Raw genomic sequence first — 15,390 nt, 5'->3', positions numbered from 1 at the left:
TTGACAAGATTTACAGCATGGAGGAAGCACAGATTAGTAAATCGTCCATATATTGAATCAATGTTCCCTCGAGTATCAATTCCTCAAGGTCTGTTCTCAGGACCTGATTAAATACATGTGGTGAGTGTTTAAACCCCTGTGGCATGCATGTGTATGTGTTTTGCCTGCCTTTGTATGTAAATGCAAACAGATGTCTACACTACTCTGCCAGGGACACACTAAAAAATGTTGATCTATTACTGTAAAATACTTCACTTACGGAGGAACATTGGTCAGCAGCGTGTGGGGATTTGGGACTTCAGCAGGCCAGTCTTGCAGTATGTCATTTACTGTCCTCAAGTCATGCACCAACCTCCATTTCTGTTTGTCTGCTTTAAGGACTGGCAACAGAGGTGAGTTACACCAACTCTGCGTCTCTGTTAGCACTCCTGTTTTTGTTAATCCTTCAATTGACTTTGCTTATGCCTTCTTCTGCCTCAGGTTTCATGTGATACTTGGCTTTCCAATGAGGCTTTGCATCTGGTTTTGTAGCTGATTCTACCAGTCCCACATCTGTGTCATGCTGTGACCATACCTTGCTAGGTATGTTATTTTCCATTTCGTGTCTAAGACTCTACACTGGTGTTATTGCTTCCCCTTGCTGAACTTGTTTCCTAGCTGTAATCCCTACCTCCTCTGGGTCACCAGTCATTACTGTGGTACACAGTATTTTAATAAATTATTTATCCACCGAGTGCTAAATCAAGGGGTTGTCGGTCTTGTCCCATCGGCTTGCTTTTACTCGCTTTATCATGGGACCTAGATATTTCACTACAGCTCCTTTATTTACCAATAAGGTAATATGGGGGACAGCACCAGGAATGTTATGCGATCTTGCTATGAAGTCTGAGCCTTCCACGTCTGTTACTTCCATAGCCGCCCCTTGTTTCCCAATGATTATATGTTGGGATATGATAGGGGCTGATTTTCCGTGTGCGTCCAGCAACCACAGTTGTTCCAGGAGGGGATCACATTGGGGGTTGTACTGCATTGTGCAGTGGTATTCTGATTTTGTTCATTCTGCTTTAGGTATCAGCGTTCTAATAAACCTACCCCATTTTTCCATTGTTTTATCTACTTCTCGTTTAATGCCTCCTAGCCAGTATACAAATGTTTATGTCTCCTGTCATCATCATTTGCAAGTTTAACCCTGCTTTATGTATGATCAACCCTTCTGAAGTACAACGAATTTGTATGCCCATTTTACACAAGGCGTCTCTTCCTAATAGGTTGACAGGGATGTGTTCTGATACTAATATGGGGAGGGTTGCGGAATTGTTGTCAGCTGTTAACCAAACTGGAGCTGTCATTGGAATTAACTGTGTTTGTCCCGAGAATCCTACATGACCCCCCTGCGCCTTCATCTTTAGTGGCTCTGTGACCTCCCTAATCAACCCAGATCCCAACGGACGGCTATCTAAGGCATGAATCTGGAAAGGCACATCTACTGGTCGGAGGGGAATCCCTAACTTAACACAAAAATTATGATCAATAAAATTCCCAGCTGCGCCTGAATCGACTAGCGCCTTATGCTGGGAATGAGATGCAACCTGGGGGAATACTACAGGTATACACATGTGAGAGCTCTGGGTGAGTTGGGCGCCTACTCACCTGAAATGAATCCCCAGTGCGTGACCTGTTGCCTCGATCCCCTGGAGACCCCAGCACAAAACCGCAGTGTGTCCTCTACGGCCACAGTTGGTGCAGGGGATGGCCTCCCTCCAGATCTCTCTCCTCCTCTCTCTAGCGCCAGCACCCCCGAATTCCATAGGGCTCGGCTCGGAGGTGCTGGGGGATGGAATGGACGGCCCCAACTCCGGACGTCCGCGGGTGCTGGGTGGCCAGCAGGGTATCCAGACGGATTGTCATGTCCACCAACTGGTCGAAGGTTAAATTGGTGTCCCTGCAGGCCAACTCTCGTCGAACGTCCTCTCGCAGGCTGCACCGATAGTGGTCGATGAGGGCCCTCTCATTCCACCCCGCATCCGCCGCTAGAGTCCGGGAAGTCCAGGGCGAACTCCTGTGCGCTCCTCTTCCCCTGTCGGAGGTGGAACAGACGCTCCCCGCCGCTTTACCCTCTGGGGATGATCGAAAACAGCCCTGGAAGCGGCGGGAGAACTTCTGCGTAGCTGATGGTGGCGGCGTCTATTCCCCTCCATTCGGCATTGGCCCACTCCAAAGCCTTGCCGGAGAGACAGGAGATGAGGGCGGAAACGCTCGTATCCCGAGGGCGCCGGGTGTATGGTTGCCAGGTAGAGCTCCACCTGAAGGAGGAACCCCTGACACCCGGCTGCGGTGCCATCATATGCCCTCGGGAGCGAGAGCCGAATCCCACTGGACTTCGGAGCTGGTATGATGGGGCTGGCCGATGGTGGTGGTACAGTAGGAGGAGGTGTGGGCAAGCCTCCTCTCTCCAATCGGCGCAGGGTGTTCATGACTTCTTGCATGGCGGCGCCGAGTTGCTGGATCATGGCGTCCTGGCTGCTGACCCGCTCCTCCAGTGACTCGGTCACCGCCGCTGCAGCTCCTGCTGACTCCATAGGTGGTGTGTTATTCTGTCAAGGTTCTGATGTGGATGCGGTGGTGGAGTCAAGCGCAGGACACAAAGGAATAGTCAAGACGACTTTACTCAATACCTCTTAAGTTACACACAAAATAAAAGCCTCCAAAACACAAGAGGTGAAACAAATACGCGAGTGCGTAAATCCCACAAAAGCCAAAGACACAGAACCTAAACATACAAGACAGGCGGACAATAACACACAAAATGCAAACCTAATACAGGGGAACTTATAGGAGACATAATCAAGACAGAATACGAGACAGGTGCACCAACTAGACATAACCAAACAAACATTGAAAACATCAAGCGGTAGTAGCTAGTACTCCGGGGACGACGAACGCCGAAGCCTGCCCGAGCAATGAGGAGGAGCAGCCTCGGCGGTCTCCGTGACAGGGGGTGAATACTTTCGCAAGCCACTGTACCAGTATTTTCCTTAGTGTCAATGTAGTAACTGCCTGTGGTTTCAATATCACTGGTTTATTGTCCACTCTACTCGTCTTAGTACCACTGACATGTCTATCTCTGGGTCTTTTATATGTTGTCCAGTAATTCCTTTTCCACTTTCAAACCCTTCCTGCTCTCCTACAGTGGGGAAAAAAAAGTATTTAGTCAGCCACCAATTGTGCAAGTTCTCCCACTTAAAAAGATGAGAGAGGCCTGTAATTTTCATCATAGGTACACGTCAACTATGACAGACAAATTGAGGGAAAAAAATCCAGAAAATCACATTGTAGGATTTTAAATAAATTTATTTGCAAATTATGGTGGAAAATAAGTATTTGGTCACCTACAAACAAGCAAGATTTCTGGCTCTCACAGACCTGTAACTTCTTCTTTAAGAGGCTCCTCTGTCCTCCACTTGTTACCTGTATTAATGGCACCTGTTTGAACTTGTTATCAGTGTCTTGTTTTGTACGCTTTGTACAAAATAATAAAATGCAGGACGACAGGATATTTATAAACGTAGCTCTTTATTAACTAGCTATATCGTGCATGTCCATGTGTCTCTGGCCATGATCATCTTAGAATGACCTCACCACCTGGGTGGTCTTAACCAATCATTGCACAGTATGATGCATCCAATTACAATTCAGTATGGTGACACATATGAATATTACAATCAGTATAAAAGACACCTGTCCACAACCTCAAACAGTCACACTCCAAACTCCACTATGGCCAAGACCAAAGAGCTGTCAAAGGACACCAGAAACAAAATTGTAGACCTGCACCAGGCTGAGAAGACTGAATCTGCAATAGGTAAGCAGGTTGGTTTGAAACAATTAACTGTGGGAGCAACTATTAGGAAATGGAAGACATACAAGACCACTGATAATCTCCCTCGATCTGGGGCTCCACGCAAGATCTCACCCCGTGGGGTCAAAATGATCACAAGAACGGTGAGCAAAAATCCCAGAACCACACGGGGGGACCTAGTGAATGACCTGCAGAGAGCTGGGACCAAAGTAACAAAGCCTACCATCAGTAACACACTACGCCGCCAGGGACTCAAATCCTGCAGTGCCAGACGTGTCCCCCTGCTTAAGCCAGTACATGTCCAGGCCCGTTTGAAGTTTGCTAGAGTGCATTTGGATGATCCAGAAGAGGATTGGGAGAATGCCATATGGTCAGATGAAACCAAAATATAACTTTTTGGTAAAAACTCAACTCGTCGTGTTTGGAGGACAAAGAATGCTGAGTTGCATCCAAAGAACACCATACCTACTGTGAAGCATGGGGGTGGAAACATCATGCTTTGGGGCTGTTTTTCTGCAAAGGGACCAGGACGACTGATCCGTGTAAAGGAAAGAATGAATGGGGCCATGTATCGTGAGATTTTGAGTGAAAACCTCCTTCCATCAGCAAGGGCATTGAAGATGAAACGTGGCTGGGTCTTTTAGCATGACAATGACCCCAAACACACCGCCCGGGCAACTAAGGAGTGGCTTCGTAAGAAGCATTTCAAGGTCCTGGAGTGGCCTAGCCAGTCTCCAGATCTCAACCCCATAGAAAATCTTTGGAGGGAGTTGAAAGTCTGTGTTGCCCAGCGACAGCCCCAAAACATCACTGCTCTAGAGGAGATCTGCATGGAGGAATGGGCCAAAATACCAGCAACAGTGTGTGAAAACCTTGTGAAGACTTACAGAAAACGTTTGACCTGTGTCATTGCTAACAAAGGGTATATAACAAAGTATTGAGAAACTTTTGTTATTGACCAAATACTTATTTTCCACCATAATTTGCAAATAAATTCATTAAAAAATCCTACAATGTGATTTTCTGGATTTTTTTTCCTAATTTTGTCTGTCATAGTTGATGTGTACCTATGATAAAAATTACAGGCCTCTCTCATCTTTTTAAGTGGGAGAACTTGCACAATTGGTGGCTGACTAAATACCTTTTTTCCCCACTGTATATCCAGATATAATTCTACTTGGGTATCTATGGGTACTACTGCAAAATGGAAGTTTCTTGCCTGTGCTAATTCCTCAAGCGTCTGCCCTAGCCGTCCCACGGTCCAATTTCTTCCAATTATGGTTCCCCAATCTACATATGGCTCTGGCTGGGCAACTCAAGGACATTCAGAGACTTGTCAAAAAGCCAGTCCTGCGTTGTCTAGGCTGTGTGCTTAGGGTCGTTGTACTGTTGGAAGGTGAACTTTCACCACAGTCTGAGCGTTCTGGAGCAGGTTTTCATCAGGGATCTCTCTGTACTTTGCTCAGTTCATCTTTGCCTCGATTCTGACTAGTCTCCCAGTCCCTGCCGGTGAAAAACATCCCCACAGCATGACGCTGCCACCAAAATTCTTCACCGTAGGGATGGTGCTAGGTGTCCTCTAGACGTGACGCTTTGCATTCAGGCCAAAGAGTTCAATCTTGGTTTCATCAGACCAGAGAATCTTGTTTCTCATGGTCTGAGAGTCTTTAGGTGCCTTTTGGCAAACTCCAAGAGGGCTGTCATGTGCCTTTTACTGAGGAGTGGCTTCCGTCTGGCCACTCTACCATAAAGGCCTGATTGGTGGAGTGCTGCAGAGATGGTTGTCCTTCTGGAAGGTTCCCCCATCTCCACAGAGGACCTCTAGAGCTCTGTCAGAGTGACCATCGGGTTCTTGGTCACCTCCCTGACTAAGGTTCCCCGATTGCTCAGTTTGGCCGGGCGGCCAGCTCTAGGAAGAGTCTTGGTGGTTCCACATTTCTTCCATTTAAGAATGGAGGGCACTGTGTTCTTGGGGACCTTCAATGCTGCAGACATTTTTTGGTACACTTCCCCAGATCTGTGCCTCGACACAATCCTGTCTCGGAGCTCTACGGACAATTCCTTAAACCTCATGGCTTGGTTTTTGTTCTGACATGCACTGTCAACTGTGGGACCTTTTATAGACAGTTGTGTGCCTTTCCAAATCATGTCCAATCAATTGAATTTACCACAGGTGGACTCCAATCAAGTTGTAGAAACATCTCAAGGATGATCAATGTAAACAGGATCCACCTGAGCTCAATTTCGAGTGTCTGAATACTTATGTAAATAAGTTGTCAGTTTTTTATTTTTAATACATTTGCTAAAAAAAATAAAAAACTGTTTTCTCTTTGTAATTATGGGGTATTGTGTGTAGATTGCTGAGGAAAATGTTTAATTTAATCAATTTTAGAATAAGGCTGTAAGTAAGGTAACAACATTTGGAAAAAGTCAAAGTGTCTGAATACTTTACGAAGGCACAGTATCTGTGACCAGCAGATGCATATCTGTATTCCCAGTCATTTGAAATCCATAGATCATGGCCTAATACATTTATTTCAATTGACTGATTTCCTTATCGGAACTGTAACTTATTACAATTGTTGAAATTGTTTTGAGTTGCGTTTATATTTTTGTTCAGTATAAATCAGAGGCGGTCAGTGCCGTTTAAGATGAGCTTGGCCTTATTTCTATTTCAGCATACTGGATGACTCTCTTTCATATTCCATTCACCCAGTTCAATGTAACAGCGATAGGTTTAGGCTACTACATGATACTCATATCTTCCCTATACCCATCAACCTAGCCTATGAATGAAAGTTTACAACGTATGTGCACACAGGTCGAGAGACAAATTTGAGGTGACAGACAGTGACATTCTTGCCTGCATCTAGCTGACATAGGGTGTAATCATTAGTCCAACTGTTGCAAACAAGAGTTTCTATTGGATAAATTCAGGTATGTTTATCCCCGTTTTGTTTAAGAAACGTTTTTCAACAGAATCTGAGGAATGAATACACCCCTGATCACACGTAAACAGAGTTCATTCTCATAGCAGCCACACTGTATTCCTTCTCTTCCCTTCGCTTGTGGACTTCAATGCACAACACATCAGCTGTATGTGACCAGGCGAAAAAACCTTTCCATGCCAAACCGCTACACACAGACTACATTGTTGTCACCATATAGAGTAAGGTCATAGTCAGCATAGCTAATAGAACTAACATGTTAGTAAACCCACTACAATTTTATTTTTATTATTTTTATTTCACCTTTATTTAACCAGGTAAGCCAGTTGAGAACAGGTTCTCATTTACAACTGCGACCTGGCCAAGATAAAGCAAAGTAGTGCAATAAAAACAACACAGAGTTACATATGGGGTAAAAAACATAAAGTCAGAAATACAACAGAAAATATATATACAGTGTGTGCAAATGTAGCAAGTTATGGAGGTAAGGCAAAATAGGCTATAGAGCAGAATAATTACAATAGTATTAACACTGGAATGCTAGATGTGCAAGAGATTATGTGCAAATAGAGATACTGGGGTGCAAAAGAGCAAAATAAATAACAATATAGGGATGAGGTAGTTGGGTGGGCTAATTTCAGATGGGCTGTGTACAGGTGCAGTGATCGGTAAGGTGCTCTGACAACTGATGCTTAAAGTTATTGAGGGAGATAAGAGTCTCCAGCTTCAGAGATTTTTGCAATTCGTTCCAGTCATTGGCAGCAGAGAACTGGAAGGAATGGCGGCCAAAGGAGGTGTTGGCTTTGGGAATGACCAGTGAGACAATCATGCAGGAACGTTAGTGTACAGTCACGTTAGTGTACGGGCCCCAGTGGCAATAAATTAGTAATACCAATAGCTTACCTTGACTTGGAAGAGTTCCAGTGTTGAATTTGAAAGTCATAGCCAGCTAGCTAACATAATATCCCTCTGTTTGAGCAGGGTGTTCCAGTACGCTAAACTAGATAGCTGCAGTTGCTAGCTAAGTAAGTAAAACTGAAAGTGAAAAAAAATGACAATCTCTCTCTCTCTATTTCTCTCTTGCTTCTCCTTCATTTTGGAAGAAAATACTATTGTCTTTCTCTCTCTTTGAGTCAACTTCTCACCACATTTAATACACTGCCATGCTAGCTAGCTGTAGCTTATGCTTTCAGTACTAGATAAATTCTCTGATCCTTTGATTGAGTGGAAAACATGTCAGTTCATGCTGCAAGAGCTCTGATAGGCTAGAGGATGTCCTCCGGAAGTTGTCATAATTACTATGTAAGTCTATGGAACGGGGTGAGAACCATGAGCCTCCTAGGTTTTGTTTTGAAGTCAATGCACCTAGAGGAGGACGGAAGCTAGCTGTCCTCCGGCTACACCATCGTGCTAACCTACAGAGGGCTGTTGAGGCTACTGTAGACCTTCTTTGCAAAATAGTGTGTTTTAATCAGTTATTTGGTGACGTGATTATATTTAGCATAGTTTTATCTAAAAAGTTTAACTTTTATTTTATTTTAATTGTTATGAAATTCACTGCGGAGGATGGTCCTCCCCTTCCTCCTCTGAGGAGCCTCCACTGGTATAAATGACGTACCTTACAGGGTACCATTACAGTGGCAAGCGTTTGTACACCGTTAAGAACAAATCAAAACCTTTATTTCTGAGAGTGTATGGCGAGATCTGAAAACAGCAGTTGGTGTAAGGCTCCCCTAAAACATTGAAAAATTTGATACGTTTGCTGCTGAAATGTGGGACAAATTGCCAGTAGAAAGGTGCAGCAAGCTCATTGATGGCTACAAAAAGATTTTGTCTGCAGTTATCATGGCCAAAGGCTGTGAAATCCAGTACTAGCTTCGGGCTGCCAATAATTTTGTCCATGCCATTTGTCTTTATTTTCTAAATAAAACATTTAAATTTAAGTCTTCAAAAACAAAATGGTCCCACTTCAAATGACATTCAGCTGATAAAGGCTTCATAAAGCCTTCATAATGCCTTCATGAAAACCACATAAATGTGCTACAAAGCATTTTCCAAACATAATAAATGACTTACATTGTATAAAGCAGTTACAGGGGGTAATTAGAATGAAGTAGAAGTTTAGACAGACATTATATTCACAAATGCATTCAGTGAAATGTTTAAGCTTTGTGGTCACCTTGCTACCGTAGCTTCCAATATCGGCTTCTTGCTTTGAGAGGTAAAGAATTAAGTGATTTTGCCTTTGTCTATGGTTTCTCTGTCAAAATATGAACAAGAGCTAGCTAAGTCCCCTGCAAGTAAGCCTACTGAGAGCATTGTCTGCTGAAGTGATGTACCTCAAAGTGAGCGCTCTCAGACTTGTCCAACAACTGAATGATAATCAAATCAAATAAAATTGTGTTTGTCACACGCGCCGAATACAACAGGTGTAGCTCTTACCATGAAATGCTTACTTACAAGCCCTTAACCAACAACAATGCAGTTCAAGAAATAGAGTTAAGAAAATATTTACTAAATAAACTAAACTAAAGTAAAAATAGAAATAACACAAGAAAATTACATAACAATTACGAGGCTACATACTGGTACCGAGTCAATGTGCAGGGGTACAGGTTAGTCGAGGAAATTTGTAAAGTGACTATGCATAGATAATAATCATTAAACAGTGAATAGCGGGGGGTCAATGTAAGGGGGGTCAATGTAAAATGTGCGGGGGGGGGTTAATGTAAATAGTCAGAGTGGCCATTTAATTAATTGTTCAACAGTCTTATGGCTTGGGGGTAGAAGCTGTTAAGGAGCCTTTTGGACCTAGACTTGGTGCTCCAGTACCGCGCGGTAGCCATGCGGTAGCAGAGAGAACAGTCTATGACTTGGGTGACTGGAGTCTTTGACAATTTTTTGGCCTTCCTCTGACACCGCCTAGAATATAGGTCCTGGATGGCAGGAAGCTTGGCCGCAGTGATGTACTGGTCCGTACGCAGTTGTCACGCCCTGGCTCTGGGGACTCTTAAATGTTGAGCCAGGGTGTGGATTTTCTATATTTAGTTTTCTATGTTTTTTGTTCTAGATCGTTTAGTTCTATGTTGGCCAGGGTGGTTCCCAATCAGAGGCAGCTGTAGCTCGTTGTCTCTGATTGGGGACCATACTTAGGCAGCCTGTTGGCACCAGTTAGTTGGTGGGATCTTGATCCGTAAAGGTTTGGTGTGTGTAACCTCAGGACTTCACGTATCGTTGGTTTGTTGTTTTGGTTTTGTTCGTGTGTTAAGTACTAATTAAAGATGTACGCTTATCACGCTGCGCCTTGGTTCCACGAGTCATCAGTCAACGTTTGTGACAGAAGATCCCACCTAAACAGGACCAAGCAGCGTGTCCAGGAACAGACAGCCTGGACTTGGGAGGAGATCCTGGACGGGAAGGGATCCTGGACTTGGGAAGAGATTCAGGCCGGAATGGATTGCCGTCCTTGGGAGGAGACTGTGGAGGCGCGCTACAGAGAGGAGCAGCGGCAACGCAGAGGGTACCGGCCGAGGAGGAAGCCCGAGAGACAGCCCCAATATTTTTTTTTGGGGGGGGCTAAAAGGGTGGTTGGCAGAGTCTAGAGTTAGAGCAGAGCCAACTCCCCGTACTCAGGCTAGGAAGCGTGAGACTGGGCAGGCTCCGTGTTATGCGGAGCCACGTACTTTGCCGCGAGTGTTCCGGCACAGTCTTGTACGTCTGGTGCTAGCACCACGCACATGTCGTGCTAAGATGGGCATGCAGCCGGGAAGGGATGTGCCAGCTCAACGCTCGTGGCCTCCAGTACGCCTCCTCGGTCCCGTATGTCCTGCGCCAGTGCCACGTGCTGTAGCGCCAGTACGAGTGCACTGCCCTGTACGTCCTGTGCTGATGCCTCACACATATTGTGTGGAAATAGTCATTCAGCCAGGACAGGTTGTGTCAGCTCTCCGCTCCAGACCTCCAGTCCGCCTCCACAGTCCGGCCAGGCCCGTTCCGGCTCCCCGCACCAAGCCAGTGGTGCGTGTTCCCAGTCCAGCCCGGCCTGTTCCTTCTCCCCGCACCAAGCCAGTGGTGCGTGTTCCCAGTCCAGCCCGGCCTGTTCCTGCTCCCCACACCAAGCCAGTGGTGCGTGTTCCCAGTCCAGCCCGGCCTGTTCCTGTCCCTCGCACCAAGCCAGTGGTACGCGTCGCCAGCCCGGTCCGGCCTGTTCCCGTCCCTCGCACCAAGCCAGTGGTGCGCATCGCCAGCCCGGTCCGGCCTGTTCTTGTCCCTCGCACCAAGCCAGTGGTGCGCTTCGTCAACCCGGTCCGGCCCGTTCCTGCTCCCCGCACCAAGCCAGTGGTGCGCGTCGTCAGCCCGGTCCGGCCCGTTCTTGCTCCCCGCACCACGCCAGTGGTGCGCGTCGTCAGCCCGGTCCGGCCCGTTCCTGCTCCCCGCACCAAGCCAGTGGTGCGTGTGTACAGTCCGGCATGACCCGTGCCTCCGGAGTCAGAGCAATCCGCTCCACCGGGGTCCGGTCCAACTCCAGTCAGCGGATCCACTCCGGAGCCAGAGCAATCCGCTCCACCGGTGTCCAGTCCAGCTCCGGCCAGCGGCTCCAGTCCGGAGCCGGTAAGGTCTGGTCCACCGTCGTCGGGTCCAGCTCCAGTCAGCGGGACCAGACCAGGGGCACAACGGGGAGGTGGAGAAAAGGTGGTGGTCACGCCCGGAGCCGGATCTGCCTCCGAGGTGGAATGCCCACCCGGCCCCTACCCTCTTGTGCTTGTGTGGCGCGGTCGCAGTCCGCGCCTTTGTGTGGGGTACTGTCACGCCCTGGCTCTGGTGACTCTTAAATGTTGAGCCAGGGTGTGGATTTTCTATGTTTAGTTTTCTATGTTTTTTGTTCTAGAGATCGTTTAGTTCTATGTTGGCCAGGGTGGTTCCCAATCAGAGGCAGCTGTAGCTCGTTGTCTCTGTTTTGGCACCATACTTTGGCAGCCTGTTAGCACCAGTTAGTTGGTGGGATCTTGATCCGTAAAGGTTTGGTTTGTGTAACCTCAGGACTTCAAGTATCATTGGTTTGTTGTTTTTGGTTTTGTTCGTGTGTTCAGTACTAATTAAAGATGTACGCTTATCACGCTGCGCCTTGGTTCTACGAGTCATCAGTCAACGTGCGTGATAGCACTATCCTCTGTAGCGCCTTACGGTCAGATGCCAAGGAGTTGCCATGTTTTCCATTATATAAAGTAATTTGTAATTGATCATAGACAATCATATTTTCTAACCATTTAAACTATTTTCTTCAGACACTGAGACGTGTACTACCTCTCTCCAATAACTTTCTTCTCACATACAGCACCAGTCAAAAGTTTGGACACACCTACTCATGCAAGGGTTTTATTTTATTTTTACTATTTTCTACATTGTAGATTAATAGTGAAAACATCAAAACTATGAAATAACACATATGGAATCATGTAGTAACCAAAAAAGTGTTAAACAAATCAAAATATATTTTATATTCTTCAAAGTAGCCACCCTTTACCTTGATTACAGCTTTGCACACTCGTACTACATTACTACATGATTCCATATGTGTTATTTCATAGTTTTGATGTCTTCACTAGTATTCTACAATATAGAAAATAGTAAAAAATAAAGAAAAACCCTGGAATGAGTAGGTGTGTCCAAACTTTTAACTGGTACTGTAAATCTCACAAGTGCACCTGTGCACCTGGAGGGAAGACAGCTGACTGGCAGCTGATAATTACTTATTAATGTATTCAGATCCAATACCACAAAACTCAAACTCAATTTGTGGGTTTTTGTTTGTCTACCCGCCTCTTGGGGATCGACCACAAGCTCTCAATGGGATTAAGGTCTGGGGAGTTTCCTGGCCATGGACCAAAAGTTTCGATGTTTTGTTCCCCGAGCCACTTAGTTATCACTTTTGCCTTATGGCAAGGTGCTCCATCATGCTAGAAAAGGCATTGGTCGTCACCAAACTGTTCTTGGATGGTTGGGAGAAGTTGCTCTCGGAGGATGTGTTGGCACCATTCTTTATTCATGGCTGTGTTCTTAGGCAAAATTGTGAGTGAGCCCACTCCCTTGGCTGAGAAGCAACCCCACATATGAATGGTATCAGGATGCTTTACTGTTGGCATGACACAGGACTGATGGTAGCGCTCACCTTGTCTTCTCCGGACAAGGTTTTTTCCGGATGCTCTAAAAAATCGGAAAGGGGATTCATCAGAGAAAATGACTTTACCCCAGTCTTCTGTACCTTTTGCAGAATATCAGTCTGTCCCTGATGTTTTTCCTGGAGAGAAGTGGCTTCTTTGCTGCCCTTCTTGACACCAGGCTATCCTCCAAAATTATTCGCCTCACTGTGCGTGCAGATGCACTCACACCTGCCTGCTGCCATTCCTGAGCAAGCTCTGCACTGGTGGTGCCCCGATCCCACAGCTGAATCAACTTTAGGAGGCGGTCCTGGCGCTTGCTGGACTTTCTTGGGCACCCTGACGCCTTCTTCACAACAATTGAACCTCTCTCCTTGAAGTTCTTGATGATCCGATAAATGGTTGATTTAGGTACAATCTTACTAGCAGCAATATCCTTGCCTGTGAAGCCCTTTTTGTGCAAAGCAATAATGACGGCACGTGTTTCCTTGCAGGTAACCATGGTTAACAGAGGAAGAACAATAATTTCAAGCACCACCCTCCTTTTAAAGCTTCCAGTCTGTTATTCTAACTCAATCAGCATTACAGAGTGATCTCCAGCCTAGTCCTGTGTTAACGAGAGAATCACTGACATGATGGCAGCTGGTCCTTTTGTGGCAGGGCTGAAATGCAGTGGAAATATTTTTGGGGGGATTAAGTTAATTTTCATGGCAAAGAGGGACTTTGCAATTAATTGCAATTCATCTGATCACTATTCATGACATTCTGGAGTATATGCAAATTGCCATCATCAAAACTGAGGCAGCAGACTTTGTGAAAATTAGTATTTGTGTCATTCTCAAAACTTTTGACCACGACTTTACACGCATAAACCTATCGAATTTTTACCTAGCTTGCTAATTTTACATATAGCATGGCATTTAGCTTGCTATCTGTCAGTCAATCGTAGCCAAATAAATCAAATCAAATCAAATTTTATTGGCCACATGCGTTGAATACAACAGGTGTAGACATCGCAGTGAAATGCTTAGTCACAGCTCTTAATCAACAATGCATTTTATATATGTATATAAATAAGTAAAATAAAACAACAACAAAAAAGTGTAGAGAAAAAAGAGCAGAAGTAAAATAAAATAACAGTAGGGAGGCTATATATACAGTGGGGTACCGGTGCAGAGTCAATGTGCAGGGGCACCGGTTAGTTGAGGTAAAATGTACATGTGGGTAGAGTTAAAGTGACTATGCAAAAATAATTAACAGAGTAGCAGAAGTGTAAAAAGATGGGGTGGGGGGGCAGTGCAAATAGTCCGGATAGCCATGATTAGCTGTTCAGGAGTCTTATGGCTTGGGGGTAGAAGCTGTTGAGAAGTCTTTTGGACCTAGAGTTGGCACTACGGTACCGCTTGCCGTGTGGTAGCAGAGAGAACAGTCTATGACTAGGGTGGCTGGAGTCTTTGACAATTTTGAGGGCCTTCCTCTGACACCGCCTGGTATAGAGGTCCTGATGGCAGGAAGCTCTGCCCCTGTGATGTACTGGGCCGTACGCACTACCCTCTGTTGTGCCTTGCGGTCGGAGGCCGAACAGTTGCCATACCAGGCGGTGATGCAACCAGTCAGGATGCTCTCGATGGTGTAGCAGTATAATTTTTTGAGGATCTGAGGACCCATGCCAAATATTTTCAGTCTCCTGAGGGGGATTAGGCTTTGTCGTGCCCTCTTCACGACTGTCTAGGTGTGTTTGGACCATGATAGTTCATTGGTGATGTGGACACCAAGGAATTTGAAGCTCTCAACCTGTTCCACTACAGCCACGTCGATGAGAATGGAGGCGTGCTCAGTCCTCTTTTTTTCCTGTAGTCCACAATCGTCTCCTTTGTCTTGGTCATGTTGAGGGAGAGGTTGTTATCCTGGCACCACACGGCCAGGTCTCTGACGACCTCCCTATAGGCTGTCTCATCGTTGTCAGTGATCAGGCCTACCACTGTTGTGTCGTTGGCAAACTTAATGATGGTGTTGGAGTCGTGCCTGGCCATGCAGTCATGGGTGAACAGGGAGTACAGGAGGGGACTTAGCACGCACCCCTGAGGGCCCCCCCGTGTTGAGGATAAGTGTGGCAGATGTGTTGTTACCTACCCTTACCACCTGGGGGCGGCCGTCAGGAAGTCCAGGATCCAGTTGCAGAGGGAGGTGTTGAATCCCAGGATCCTTAGCTTAGTGATGAGCTTTGAGGGCACTATGGTGTTGAATGCTGAGCTGTAGTCAATGAATAGCATTCTCACGTAGGTGTTCCTCTTGTCCAGGTGGGAAAGGGCAGTGTGGAGTGCAATAGAGATTGCATCATCTGTGGATCTGTTGGGGTGGTATGCAAATTGGAGTGGGTCTAGGGTTTCTGGGATAATGGTGTTGATCAAAGCACTTCATGGCT

This window comes from Coregonus clupeaformis, chromosome 13 (assembly GCF_020615455.1).
Source record: "Coregonus clupeaformis isolate EN_2021a chromosome 13, ASM2061545v1, whole genome shotgun sequence".
In the NCBI taxonomy this organism is placed as follows: Eukaryota; Metazoa; Chordata; class Actinopteri; order Salmoniformes; family Salmonidae; genus Coregonus; species Coregonus clupeaformis.
This window is presented reverse-complemented; position numbering follows the sequence as displayed.